This window comes from Lepisma saccharinum, chromosome 7 (assembly GCF_977018435.1).
Source record: "Lepisma saccharinum chromosome 7, izLepSacc3.1, whole genome shotgun sequence".
In the NCBI taxonomy this organism is placed as follows: Eukaryota; Metazoa; Arthropoda; class Insecta; order Zygentoma; family Lepismatidae; genus Lepisma; species Lepisma saccharinum.
Window position 1 is genome coordinate 10,570,754 of NC_139235.1, and position 14,918 is coordinate 10,585,671.

At 38.0% G+C, this 14,918-nt stretch overlaps 1 protein-coding gene across 1 annotated transcript in view; it reads left to right on the plus strand.

Moving 5' to 3' along the window:
• Window positions 1-14,918, plus strand: part of LOC145990134 (TBC1 domain family member 30) — a 185,478-nt gene that overhangs the window by 43,650 nt on the left and 126,910 nt on the right. The gene's annotated exons all lie outside the window — the stretch shown is intronic.

The window sequence follows — 14,918 nt, forward strand, 5'->3', positions numbered from 1 at the left end:
TATAAGTATGGCTCACTAACAACACCATCCCGTACAACTACATAACAAAAACTGGAAGGTTCATGTAGCTGGTATGGTGTACTTGAAGATTCTTCTGGATCTGGGCTACAGAATGCAAGAGATTTGAGATTTGATTCAGAATCCCAGACAATAAATGCTGGGTGTTCCAACAAGGCTTCATACTTTTTGAATTTGCAATTTTCACTTGGATTGGGCATCACCATATGAACAGGTTTATGGTTCCCACAGTATTTCAGATGCTCAATTAACTTGTTTTTAGCAATTTCTGCACTCTCTTCACAAACACCATTCACCATTTTTCTACCATCAAATACAGTTAAGCATCTTCTGCACAACTTAAATATTTTTTTATATTTGTCTAGTTGTGTTCTCACTAAAGCTTCAAGATTATGTATCAGAGTGTAATGATATGAGCCATCCCCTTCAATTAAGAGCAGATCAATCGGAATTGCAGATTCATCATCAATTGTACTGATTCTGAGAGGTGCTATCGGACAATTGCCAGTGGAACAAATAAATACATTAATAGATAATTGTTTGCCATTGATGTGCCTGGCCCTTTTTTCAAATTTATCAATATTCTGAACTGACATTGGATATTCCAAACCCTCCATTACATCGTCAAAATCGTGTTCATGCTGTTTGTAATAAGTTATTCTCTCAGGATTCCTTGAAACTGGAAACAAAGCAGCTAATATACACCACAAAAAGCATTTCTGGTCGGTGTTTTTTATATTGACCACGGCTCTTTTGTTTTTGATATTAGCAGGCAATGGCGCATAAGTGGATCCTTGTAATGGAGTGAATTCAGAAATATTAACATAGAGCTTGTGTGATGAACCGCATAGGCTCCATCCTGACTCTTTTGCTGCAAATTCAGAGTGTTTAATGTTCAGTTGATTTATCAAATTGCCTATTATTTTGTCTGAATTTGCATTTGAATATACAGGTACAGTTTCTGTTATGTGGGGCTGTGTAAATTTTGTGCCATTTGGCTTCTTATATTGTACAAACAATTTGAGGGAGAGCTTATAAGAGCCATTTTGTGCATTAAGAATTGCCTGGAGATTAGGATTTATACTGTTCAAGAAATTCTCAATGCCGCATCTTGGCTCTGATACAAACCGGTGATCCCTAAGTTGGGCATTAAAACTGCTACGGATGGGTTCATAGCGTGGCTGCTTTGCTGCTCTGGTATTAAGAGGTGCTTCGTGCCTTCTTTTCAGACCAGATGTAGATGGTTGTAAGGGCAATGCTGATGACTGTACATAAGAATTACACTTATGCCATTTGTAATATGCCTTGCTTAATATTTTATGGCATCTTGGACACATTTTTGTGGCTTTTCTGCATTTCTTAGAGTTACAAATACGGCAATGCCTAGCCCAATGAGAACTAGATATATTTTTATTGCATTGGTCACAATATTTTTGATTCGGCATTTTTTTCTTGTTGTTTATTATATACAATTTCCTGGGCTTCAATTCAAAACTTTATACTGAATAAAAAATATCAGTTGGGTTCAGCAGTTAGTGGCTGAGCTGGTGCTTTTATACCCAAACAACAGCAGTAACTAGGTTTTGGTGATAGTTTTGCTGATGTACAACATACAAACCTCAACTGTTTATCAGCTAGCAGTGAATATCTTATGTGTGGGCAGTTGCATATATTTCAATCTTATATCAGGACTCGAACCCAATGCCTCTGATTACAATGCCACAATATTAACACGTCTCCAAATGGAATATGCCCACATTTTACTGGGTTCTGAGACCCTTATGCAGACAAAATTGGATTTTGAACTGCCATAATATTTTCTAAGTCTTTGCCTAGGCTCATATTATCAGAAGAGAATTGCTTTCAGCATGAGGGGGGTACAGTTCATTGCCACTGTGTGAAAATATGTTTTTATCTCAATAATCTTTGTTACATTTTCCTTGTTACAGACATGTTACACGCACAGAAAGATTAATGACCCCTTCAGTGAATCATACAGAAAAATCATTAATGCTCCCTTCTAGCGTGTCTCTTGCGTGCCGGCAAGGCACGCAAACAATTAATTATGCTTACCCGCTCTTCTCCTATTGTATTGAGGAGGTGGTTATAAAACATGAGAAAATAAGAAAATTCAGTTTTTTGTACAATATATTATTGTAAAACACTTTTTACCAGGTTTTCAGATCTGGGAGTTGTATATCAACTATTCTCAAAATCTCACTTGTGGACATATTATTTTGCCACATGTTTTCAATCTTAAATATTTTATGAGGACTCGAACCCGGAGCCCCTTGTTTACAAGACAGCAATATTATCATTTTGCCATCAGGGGAGGCTTTACATTTTATCAGGACTCAAACCCGAGCCTTTTGCTTACAAAGCAACAATATTAACATTTTGCCATCAAGAGAGGCTTCACATTTTATCAGAACTCAAACCCAGAGGCCTCCTGATTGCAAGGCAATAAAAACCATGGGGCTATGCACCACACTCCACTGGGCCTCAGAACCCAGTAACTATAAGCTTTATATTAATATACATGGCAGAATCAATCTGAGGGGGGGGGGATCACCATTTCTACACTAAAATTCAATTCCCGGGATTTTGACAGAAAAACACACTATAAGCAATAAGATCATATGGGAACTTGGCATAATTTTAAGTATAAGCAAATCTGTCTGAGAGGCCTTCACCCTTTCTACACTAGAATTCAAAATTCTTAAAATTAAGAGCATATCACACTGGAAGAATTGGGGTATAGGCCCCTCTTGGCATTGTTTTAAGTATGGGTAAATCTATCTGTTGAGCCCTCGCCTTTTCTACACTAGAAATTCAGAATTTCTTAAAAATCAGAGCATATCACACCTGAAGAATTGGGGTACAGGCCCCATCTTGGCATTGTTTTAAGTGTAAGCAAATCTGATTGTTCAATCAAATAGCCTCGCCTTTTCTACACTTAAAATTGAGTTTATCCCACCACAAATACAACTACTTCTTTACCTTACGCTCTTTTTCCTTCATTCTTCTTCCTTCTTCTCTCCTCTTTCTCTCGTCCTTTCCACTCTTTCTAACACCTTCTTCCATTCTTTGTTTATCTTCAGTCTCCATTCCAGTTCATTGTGTAATTGTGATTCTTGTTTTGTGTAATTCAGATGAAATGTGTAAATATCTGAAAATTTCTGTTGTCAAAGTTAAGCAGTAAACCCGTTCTGTCACCAAGATGTATGTATATATATATTATGTATTATCTGTCTATGTTTGTGAATATATGTGTGTGTAAAGGAGGAAGGAGGGAGAATGTCTATGTGCGTACATACAAGTTTTAAATGAAAATGTAATATTTTTATATTACCTTCTGTAATTGGAGACTTATCTCTGGTGCAGAGTCTGAAGAAGACCTTGCTAGAAGGTTGAAACGTTACGTTTAATTTATTTTTTATAATAAAATAAATTTCTACCATGGTCAGCATATTGAGATTTTCATTACATTTGCTGGTTTTTTGTCGTCACAAAAATACACTACTTCAAACAATGTAATCTAGAACTCTTCTGGTGCCAACCAAACAATGGGTTCTGGCAATTTCCATTTCTTCTGAGACGTGGCAGCACAATGCACACAGCAATAACGCACAAACTTCAGTTCTTGTGTTTGTACGACTGAGTTGTTTTCGGCCGATCCGATTTCCCCCTACCTACCCTATGTGTTGTCCTGTGTTCTGTCCATATATGTACTGAGTGTCCCTTTACAGCCTCAGCTTTTAACATAGGTAGAGAGTGTTTAGTCCTCAGAGACATGCTGTTTCCAGCTACGGCAATGGGTTTGGTCCCGTATAATGTGGCGGCTACCTGCACTTGTATATACTAAAACAGCCTAATAATGTTCACATCAATAAATTATAAGAGTTCGTTTCAAGTCCAGTTTGTGTTCAGATAAATTCATCTGGATAATTGAATTCGAATAACTATACAATGTGCCTGCACCAGGAAACAAACTGAGGATCCTCTGATCATAAGATGATAACTAGGGAGCGAAAGTTGATGACCTGAAAAATATAGGTATATGACCTTTAAAATGTCCTAAAAATTGGAAAATGACGTAAAAAATGCAAAAATGACCATAAAGTTTGTTAGTTTCAGGTTGAAAATTGAAATGAAAAGGAAATTAAACAAAATGCAATCTTGCTTTTTTTTAAAGAAATACACCAAATGATACCACATGCACATTCAATCAAAATATGCAACGAGGATGTCCAATGGAAACAACCGAATAATTTTTAAACAATTTAATGAAAAAGTCGTATACACTGAATGAATTGGTGTAAAAATTCATTAATCTCCCGCATCTGTGCTTGTAAATTTCAATCTTGCGAGATCTATATAGGCCTATGTTCACCTTGGTGAAAAGACTCAAGAATAATACCAAAATGAAAGAAGGGATAAAATATGACGAAACAATACACAAAATATAGCGAAAAATGACAGTAAAATGCCGAAAATCGGGGAAAATTACGTAAAACCTGAAAATTGGCAAGAAATGCAAAAAAATACTCATTAAAATTACCTTTTTGGGTTCTACACGAAGTGCGATATTGTGTATATTTAATGAGCATCGTGTCCGAGATGTCAGAAAAAAATGATATTTCATCAACTTCCGCTCCCTAATGATAACATTAGCAGATTTTTATGAAATAGAAGTATTTCTACGTTATTTGTATTGACATTGACAGAAAGAAATATATAAGTTCGAGACTTCATATCTTCTGGGGAAACTGTCATAAACATGGGAATTGTTTGACCTAGAATTTTCCCGCTATGTGTTATCAGTTAACCAGTAAACGTTATTGTCTTGTAACCAACAAGTTCCGTATTGGATTTCCGGTTAGTGTTGCCCACGAGACGAGACTTTGGCCTGTCTCGTCTCGTGGAAATGCTGTGAAATGCTGTCTCGTCTCGAAAATATTCGTTTGTCTCGGGACACATGATCAATCTCGTCTCGTCTCGAATTTTTAAAAGCCTGTCCCGTCTCGTCCCGTGGGCAACACTATTTCCGGTGTCGACTTATTTAAGTGTTTACTAAATCTAATCTTGATTCATATATTTGTGTTAGACTTTGTTATGCTTTTAATTTCTCCAAAATGATTGTTGGAACTTTTCTTTTCTTTGAAGTATGCTACAAGGTACTTTTACTCGTTAGAATACTCAGCGGGGGACTTATTTTAATAGTGGCACATGGTCTTAGTAATTTCTTTTGAGAGGGGCTTCATACCTTCCGCTAAATCACTGTGGCAATTAAGCTTTTGGCTTTGGGCGGGATGCCTACTTAAAGGTGTATTTGTGACATCAATTTGGGGGTATGTACTAAACTTAAGTGCACGAAAGATAACACTGGAAACTTGACCAAATTTCTATTACCAGGTTCAAACTTAATGTTCATTTAACCTACATACAAGTTTCTTGTGAACACTTTAATGCTAACATTGTTAAGCCTTGCTTCCATGTTAATACGTAGAACATTAAAATACTGACCAAGGCAGAATTTATAGTATAAAAATTACATACACTAAAAAGGTAATGTTTCACCCTCTAACAGGGGACGAATATTCACAATAGATTGATGGAAGATACAAAAATCATCTTATATATACACACTCCCAGACAGGGTCCATACACAAAACTACACGAAGGCACTTCTCCATATCTTAGAACATTTCCTGTCAGGAATTCCTGACCGTGGAATCTCCTGACAGGTAATTGACACTACCTGACAGATGATGGCAGGTACCTGGTGACAGTCTGTGACTTATCAATTCCTCTACTAATGGACCTAGACTGGGCTCCTCACCTTCTTTCTTCGCTATTCTTTCTTCTTCTTTCCTCCTTTCTTTCTCTCATCCTTTCCACTCTTTGTAGCACTCCTCTCCATTCCTTGTTGATTTTCAGTCCTCAATTCCAGTTCATTATTTCATCTTCTCCTTTTTTCTCTATTTCCTTGGCCTCTTTCCACTTCCTCACTATTCCTCTCTTTTCCCTCCCTACTCTCCAAGCCTTCTCCTATTCTATGTCGTGTCCCGTTTCTTTTGTGTGCTTGAATATAGCATTGTTCTCCCTCTAGTTGTACGTCATCCTTATGTTGCTTCAACCTGTCTTTCAGTCTCTTTTTTGTTTCCCCTATGGACACACTATCACATTCCTTGCATGTTCGGTGAGGTTGGTCAGTTGCAGGATGGTGTTCTTTTATCCACAAGGCTGCATACTTTTCGGCAGGGAAATCTTTGATGGCTGGACCAATGAATGGACACGAATGATTTTTCAGTTTTCCATAGTTAAGAAATGGTATATACTCGTATATACTTTCTATTTAATTTTCTTTGAGGGGGATAAAACATCCCTGACGGGGATAATAATAATTTTCTTTTGCCGGGGATAAAACGTTTAAAAGAGGAACATAAATTAAGAGTACTTCAGATTAAAATACTTAGAAAAATATGTGGACCTAAAAGGAATGAAGAATAATTAAATGAAGGGCAGGCAATGTGGCACGAATGGTAGATGAAATAAAATTTTGCAGGATTCTTGTTGGGAAACCTCATGGTAAGAGACCGGTAGGGAGGCCAAGACGAAGATTGAGGGATAACGCTGAGATGGACCTAAAGGAAATCGGTAAGGATGGAAAAGATTGGATTCATCTTACACAGAATAGGGATAGATGGAAGGCTTGTGTTCCTGCAGCCATAAACCTTCGAGTTTTAGAAGGCTAGAGAGAGAAGGGATAAAATGTTTTGTGGGGGGAAGTCTCCGGCATCCAAGGACGTATTTAAGGGGGCGGACCCCACCCGAAAGACTTACCAAGTTCTAAAATTAAATAATGTAAATACACTCGTTTAGCATTTGTTGTGTAATAGATAGTTATTAATGGCCTCTGAACTTATTGGAAGGAAAGGATTAATTGAAATCATACGGCTTTGAATGACATTAGAAAGAAGATTTATGCACACTACTACTCGTAAAAATATGCATAAAATATTAATCAGAAAATTTACTTTTCTCCATCTGCACCTAACATTTTTTGTTATTCAACAAATATTCAGTTCTTTATCTATTTGACATTAATCTCTGGGCACTTGTGTTGATGTAAATTATTCCGATTTTTTATATATTGTAGTTATTTTTAATTTATATATTGTAATTAGTATTTGATTCAATATAATTATTTTAATTTAAACATTATTATTATTCCTGAAACACTTGGTTCGGATCCTACCCCGTCCGAAAAACATATTTATAAATACGTGCCTGCTCCCCCCCCCCCGTTAATTCGCAAACTGAGCTAAATCCGCCAATGCCAAACCGCAACCAAATAGATTAATGATATAGTGCTCGCGTCTTGGAGAACACGCTGTATCAACACGATCCTGCATCGACCTTGTAGAGACACGGCTCTCGAAATGCGCAACATTGTGTGGCCGTGGTGGGCGGTTTCCTCAATCCGTTACGCCATCCAGCTTTTACTGCGAGAGTCAATAAAACAGGTCTCCTTCTATTGTGCGACGGAGCGTGCTTTATGTCTTCTTGGCTGAGCTTCGGAGGCCTCGCAAATCTCTCGACGTGCTCTAACTGTGCACAGCGTTAGCAACACTCTATGCTGTTCTGATAACTGCAGAGTCAACACGCGGGATTTACATAACGCGTGTGCGTGGATAAACGAATTATCTCCGCTTATCGCACCGGAATGAATATTGCCTCATTCGGGAATCGAAGTTATGAGTCGTTACCGTACAAACTGGAGCCTTTATGTTGCGAACTGTCCCTTTATCAGTGTGCGATTTAACGGGGGGTGCCAGGCAGGGTGCGAAATCCTGGGGGGGGGACATGGGGATTTCCCCCCGCCAAAAGTTTGGGCTTCAAAAATCCCCCCCACTAAAACTTTCCGGGGGGGAGAGTGTTTGTTATAAAAACAAAAGGCGAGCAATTAGTTTTTACATCAAATATCCTTTACTCGAAAACACACACAAAGTAATCTGGTTGTGAGTGTTGCATACTTTCTCTCTCTCTCTCTCATCCAAGAGACTATTTACAGATCTTACACCAATAACAAATATTATATTGATATAATATATTCATATTTGCAAGACAAATATAACTATAAAATCTAATTGATTTATACTAATAGAAAGCAAAAACTAAACAAAACTTAAAAGATAATAAAAATATTTAAACTATTTTGTTATTTATTGACATCCTTAACCAGTCAGTATAGGAATTAGTTTGCTACTTTTTAAATATCTGATATATATATATATATATATATATATATATATATATAAAAGTATATGTATATACTTAATAACAATAATAGTAATAATAATAATGTATTTTAAATCTTAATTTATTTGTATATTTATTATTATAAATATGTACAATATTATATGTATAAATATTTATATATTTGTGCATATATATGTGTGTGTGTGTAGATTAAGATCTTCCTTCCCCCCACCAATCTTCAATGAATTCGCACCCTGCCCCCCCCCCCCACCCGGCAGAAGAAATATTTTGTAATCGCTGCCAGGATGTTTTTATCACCGCCAAAGATAATGGAATTGAAAACAAATTAAACCATATCTTGACTATGGTACAAATACCACTGATAAATCATTCTGGGAAACAATTAATTAACAATTGCATCATGCTTAAAGTTCTATTTTTAAATAGCTCATTGTTTATTGTCGTCGGGTGCAGAGATTTTACAAAAAGCTCCCAGAGTAACGCCGTTCCCCTGTCCATTGTTAAATAAACTACGACAGTCCACCATGGCAAGAAGAGCTGATTTCGTCAGCTTTATTCGTTGGAGGTTCGTAGATCACGTATCTCGCCGCACGCCGTCATTGAGTTGAATGTGCGATAGATATCTGGTCAAGTTTTCTCACTGTTACTACTTTAATAGCTCTTTTCGTGTATGGGCTTTCTTAGAATATATGTATAAGTACAATAGAACTCGTGACCTTCGGTATAAATACGGAGATACGTACACCGACCATTACATTCTAGTCCACCAATCAGGTTCATCCTCTATGCCTATCTAATGCTACCCTTCCAGCAAAAACACGTGTAAGTCCACACACACACACACAAACAAACACAACAGAAGTGAGAACGGCTTGAGAACATTTTACATCTGACAACATCGCCTAATTTTTTTGTGCGCAATCCTGTACATTGTGACAGCTTGTCAGCGGCTTATCAGATACCACTGATAAAACCGGAAAAGTGTGCGCACTCCGGCTGTAGCCCAATTGAAGATATTGCTTAAATTTGTTCAAAACTGAATCTTGCCTTTTTGAGTGTGCGGATAACTGACGTTGCGCATAATTGACGTGCGGATAAACGACGTTCTACTGTATATATTTATATATATATCATAAGATTTAATGACCTAGGTACTTAGTACTGAAGGCAATTACGTATATAGTTTACTACCTGGTAATATGTTCAAATTTGCATACCTAAAAATAAAACTACCCTCCCCCCACCCGGAAATGAAATCACAAATACGTACGGCACTGAGTGAGGATCTCCCCCAAAGCAAGAAGCTTAATAAACACACTGCTCTTTATATTCCCTGACTTGCAGATCTGTAAACTTTTCCACAACCATTAAGTTTGTGCAACAGCCATCCAACGTTAGTCATGACTAATACAACTCAGGCAGTCACCCGAGGCCCGGACTTCAGGGGGCCCGCACCACATAAAAAATAATTGTTTGTGTACTGCTTATTATGAATTATTTATTTATTTATTTTAGAAATCCTGAGTACAGAGAGAATCCATTTTATATCAGGATATCAACAGAGAGAGAAATAGAAATTAACAAATAAGAAGGACGCACACACATGTAACAAGAATAATAAAATAAATAATAATAACAATAAAACAATAACTAGGGTATAACATATATTAATTTCTCTTCAGCTGCTTGATGCACGCATTTCTGATAGCCTGCTTAGATAGATGGAAGCCTGGAGGACCATTTAGTGTATTGTACAGTGGGATCCATGAGTATTACCGTGCAAATTGTCCATCACCATGTTCGTGCACTTTATTTGACCCACCAAGAGCTTTAAGAATTAAAATAAAACTCAAAACAAGCTGTTGACAACTTCTGCACCATCATGCATAAAAATCCATCGCTTAAAAACAAATCGCATGTAAGCGAAAAATTAATGAAAATAGTCATGGACAATTTGGACGGTAATACTCAAGGACCCCACTGTACCTTGTTTGTAGCCTATGGAGAAATGACCTTTGTTCTACGGATAGCCTTGAGGCTTTTGTGTAAAAGGAGTTGTTGCATTTGCTGTTGGTACGTGGGATCCGGATGTGAAGATGTGGCAAGAGTTCGTTAGTGAAAATTTGTCCATTCATGATTTTGAAAAGAAATGTTAGATCTGAAACTTGACGGCGAAGGGAAGGATCGCGAATTTGAAGAGTGGACAGAATTTCATGTTTGGAAAAGTTTGCAAGGGCTGGACATCTATGTTTGACTATTCTGATAAAGAAATTTACCATGTTTGTTCTCTTTATATTGCTATCACAGGCCATTGACCAAATACAGGAACCATATTCAATAATAGGTACAACGCACGTTGTAAAGTAGGTTTTGAGGGCAGAAACATGTGTGATATCTGTAAATCTGTAAATTAGCCCAAGGGTTTTCATGGCTCTCGAAGTTATGTAATCTATGTGGTGGCTGAAAGTGAGTTTGCTGTCGAAAATGACTCCAAGATCTTTGTGCTGTTTTACGAACGGGATGATTTTGTTGCATAATCTATAGGATGGTGCTGTAAAATTGGATTTGAGGGTAAACCTCATAAAAACGGATTTTTCGGGATTTATTTTCAGATTCCAGTCTTGGCAGCAGCGTTCAATGTGTGCGAGATTGTCTTGTATGGAACATGTGTCTTCAACTGAAGCGATGTTTCTAAATAACTTACAGTCATCAGCATACAATAAAATTGAGCATTCTGGAGAAATATGTTCATAAATATCGTCCATGAAAAGAGTGAAACACGGGGGCCCTAGAGAACTTCTTGAGGCACACCGGAAACTACAGGGAGCCATGACGAAGAGCAACCGGTTATGATAACCTTTTGCTTTCTATTGTGCAAGTAAGATGAGAGTAATTTAAGAAGAGGTTCGTGAATGTTGAATCTGTTTGAAAGTTTATGGATGAGTTTTGTATGAGGGACAGGGTCAAAAGCTTTAGAAAAATCTAAGTAAACGACATCCATGTTTTGCTTGGCACTCAGGCAGTTAACCGCGTTGGTGAGCAAACAAGCAAGGTTTGTGTCACATGAAGCACGAGGAAGAAAACCGTGTTGAGTGGGAGAGAGGAACGGAGTAGCATGCGCAAGGATACGATTGGAAATTATTTTTTCGGCTAGTAGTGGAAGTGCAGGAAGTAAGGAAATCGGACGATAAGAAGTAGCGTGAGTTTTGTTTCCGTGTTTGAGTATGCGTTAGCTTTAGAACATGAAAGAGATTTTAATAATTCGTGGACTTCATTGCAGTTAGTTGAGATTTGAGAGAGTGTGTAAGGAGTGATGGGCTTGACTTCAGGCAGTGCAGTAGCGGTATTATTTGTAAAGTTGCTGTGAAAATACGAGTTAAAAAGTGATGTGCGCTCCTTCTTTGTAGCAGACTTACCGTTCCAGGAGACTTGAACGGGAATACGGTCGTGTTGTCGGCGTGAGTTAATTAGCGTCCAGAACATTTTGGGGTTTTTAGCAGCACTTTCCGTCACAGTTTGAATGTAATTATTATAGTCTCTTTGCATTAAGTTTTTGCTATGTTTTCTTAATTGAGTGAACGTGTTCCGTGTATGAACGTTTGGGACTTGTTTCCACAGGATCCACGAATTCTTTTTCTTCTTCAGCGTAAGTTTCGTCTCTTCACTATACCACGATGGGAATCGGAATGTTTTTTTTTTCTTTGGGGCACGTGATCTTTAGTTATGGCTTGCACACAGTCCACGAGGAAATCCACTGCTTCTTCCGCTGGGAAGGGGTCCATCATTGTCCACGGTACAAGGCTGGTGACAAGAGAAAGCTGCTACCAGTTGACTCTTTTCCAGTTGTAGACTGGTCTGGAGGAGGGGGAGGGCCTGGGGGCTTTTCCAGGGACTTGGATTTCGGCATGGACGGGGGTGTGGTCCGAGGCGATGAATTGCTCACCAGGCTTGGCCTTGACCTTTGTGATCGAAGACTAATCTAAATTTTCTGACTTCATATATTGTTTTGACACACTTAAAATTATCCGAAATTACTGAAATTATGTTCAACGAAATATTTCATAAAAGTCATGTTCAAATATTTCAATAAATAATAATTAGTATACACTATTCGTTTAAGTAGCAATAGAACGAAACCATAAAGTGAAAATATTATTTTGTGAACGAAAATATAAACTCACCACAGCGTCAAACATTTAATGAAAAGTAAACAAAATATTTATTGATTTAGTTTATTTGAAGATGAGAATCAGTGGCGGCGATAAGGGGGGGGCCGAGGGGCAGTTTACCCCTACTTTTTGCCACTTTTGCCCCGCACTATGCTAAACCTTATGTACCAAGGGAAAGTAAACTGTCCTTGCCCTCTCACTTTTTGCACCTTGCCCCCCCCTAGTTTTGGAACCCAATCGCCGCCACTGATGAGAATAAATGGCGGTAAGAGGAAATGGATGAGAAGACAAACACAAGGGACTTACCATAACACAGACCCCACAGAGGATTATACTGGCCGTGAGTCAAATCACCAGAGCCTCGTTAGTCTGCAGAAATAAAGTCCAGGGTGTACTACGTGGAACTACGAGGGGGTATCAAAAAGTTTTGCCTGTTGAAGTATAATTTGTTTAATAATGGAAAGATTGAAACAATGAACATACATATAGTTTGCTTCTAGTGTCCTCTACAGAGGCGCAGGAACGGGGGGGGGGGGTAAAAGGACCCCCTGAAATTTTTGAAGGGGGTACTGTACCCCCCTTAACCTTTTGATTCCCAAGGCCATTTTGCCATGTAAGTCCCCCGGGACCGGGCAAAGTTTAAGCAAAATGCAGAGTTTCATTTAGACGATTGTAGATCGGAGACTAATTGCCCTAGACAGACGAATGAAGTAACGTTATACGCGGAATATTCCATAGATTCAGACTACATACAATTTATGCACATTGAGTGTATATATGGATGCGGAGGAAGGAGAGGAACCGGAAAATTCCAAAATTTCTGAAGAAAAATGCCCCTTCCCTCCTCCGCCCCTGGAGAACAAAGTACAGGATATTGTCAAAATACACATGTAAATGATCGCTGGCATGTCTGGAACAAGAAAATAATTGCACTATTATGATATGAACGATACAACACGACTTGTACCTCCAAAACGATGTGTCTTTACGACACTGAGCCAAAATGCGCAGTTACCTTGAAACGACTGTAGGTCCGAAGCTAATTGCCCTAGACGGTTGAATCAAGTACCGCTATACGCGGAATGAAGCATAGATTGAGACTACATACAATTTATGCACATTGAGTTTATATATGGATACGGGGGCAGGGGAGGAACCGGAAAATTCCAAAATTTCTGAAAACAAAAAATGCCCCTGGACAACAAAGTACAGGACATTGTCAAAATACACATGGAAATGATCGAAGCAAACTATTCCCAAATCGAGGTTCAACTGCACTATTGGCACTATTGTAGTGGAACAAATATTCCGGCCTTTGTTGGGCACAATGCTTTTTTTTTCTTCTTCAGAAAATGAAAAAAAAAGAAGACGTGAAAAAGTCCTTACGGTGCAATATATGTGTTAACAATAATATAAAAGAAGAAAATCGCAATTCCAACTAAATATAGCGACATTATGACGTAAAAACTACGAACATGACAAGGTATCTTTTAAAAGATAGATGGTACCCCGGCGGTTACCGGAACTTACCTTTTAAAAGATAGGTGGTACCCCAGGGGTTACAGGAAGGTATCTTTTGAAAGATAGGTGGTAAACAAGAGGTTAAACCGTAAATCGAGTTGTACCCCCTGTACCCGCTCCCCCACCTCTGGTAATTTGACAGCAGACGCAAGGGGCTACTGTTAAAAGAACATATTTTCAATTCGCCCATAAAAAAGTGTATATTGTTTATAACTTACAAGCTTTATCTTCCTTACCACAGAAATTCAAACCATTGTAAACTTATTCTACTACATTGTGCTTGCTACTAGTTAATTCATTGACCTATATTCTTGAAAACCTCTTTAAGGAGATGAAAATTGTTTAAAATGTGTGTCGAACGATTGAAAATCAGATTTGCCATCAGAAAATCACGCTGCAAACGAATGCTGCTTTGCGTAAGGGAGTACACTTTTCTAAAGATGTGGTTGAGTCGATTCGAGGATAATATACAAATCTTCATGGTAAGAGTATATTATGACTGATCCCATTTTCTTTTGAATATTTAAAATTGGATTTTCGAAACGAAATACTTAACACGAACGAGACGAGACACGAGAGACCAACTTGGGGGGGGGGGGGGTACAATGTATTCCTGTACCTCACCCACAAATTTCATAACTTTGTAAGAGGGTGTTCGGAAAACTATACTTAAACCTATATATTAAAACATTTTTTTTTTTGAAAATAGTGTCGAATAGCCTATCTGAGCATGAAGTGAATCTATAATAAGTTTTAATAACTTCAGAGTGGAAACCGAAACAAAAATAAGCACAAACAAGAACGAGAAGGACCTCACCACACAGGAGACGAGATGAGGCTGTGACAATTCTCGACTCATCGCATCGCTATATCATTCCTAGGTGAAATGAAATTTTTCCTAGACATTTAACAGGGTGCAATTTG